Here is a 766-nt window from a genome sequence, read left to right as displayed (position 1 = left end):
GAGTGCAGTGGCGCAATCTCAGCTCACTGCAACCTCTGCCTCCCAGGTTCAAGAAATTCTCCTGCCTTAACCTCCAGAGTAGCTGGGATTACAGGCATACACCACCACACCAGATAATTTTGTATTTTTAATAGAGACAGGGTTTCACCATGTTGGCCAGGCTGGTCTTGAACTCCTGACCTCGAGTGATCCACCTGCCTCGGCCTCCCAAAGTGCTGGGATTACAGGGGTGAGCCACTATACCCGGCCAGTGTCTTTATTTTTAAAAATAAATAATGTGGATTAGTAAGACAATGCACCAGGTATCCTTTTGTCATCTAGAACAGCACTTCCAACAGAAATATGATGCAAGCCACAAACATAATTTTAAAATTTCTACTAGCCACATTTATTAATAAAAAGGAAAAGGAAGATGGTAAAGTTAATTTTAATAACATATTTCATTTCAGTATATTCCAAATATCATTTTAATACATAATCACTATATAATTATTTTCCTTTTAGTAAGTCGTTGAGATCTGGTGTGGATGTTTCACAGAACATCTCAATTTGGTCTAGGCCTGTGACTCATGGGCCTTAGACGAGGCAGTGAAGGTCTAGAATGCTGCTTCCTTTATTTTCACATTTATCTTCTGATTTGTCTGATATTTATGACATGTCTTCCTTTGTCAGCTTGCTAATCTTTGTTCCTATGGGTAGATAATGAAGTTTTTGAATTCTCAACAGTGTTCAATAAAAGTTAAATGTTTCTTTTTTTTTTTTTTTT

General features: G+C 37.5%; 1 protein-coding gene across 1 annotated transcript in view; it reads left to right on the top strand.

Moving 5' to 3' along the window:
* The window catches only part of LOC105541347 (zinc finger protein 30-like), a gene marked incomplete at its 3' end in the record, with an annotated part of 30,036 nt that overhangs the window by 23,992 nt on the left and 5,278 nt on the right, over positions 1-766 (top strand). The window lies entirely within an intron of this gene.

Source organism: Mandrillus leucophaeus, unplaced genomic scaffold, assembly GCF_000951045.1.
Source record: "Mandrillus leucophaeus isolate KB7577 unplaced genomic scaffold, Mleu.le_1.0 Scaffold238, whole genome shotgun sequence".
Lineage (NCBI taxonomy): Eukaryota > Metazoa > Chordata > Mammalia > Primates > Cercopithecidae > Mandrillus > Mandrillus leucophaeus.
The sequence above is the reverse complement of the archived record's forward strand: the minus strand, read 5'-3'. Positions and strand labels throughout refer to the sequence as shown.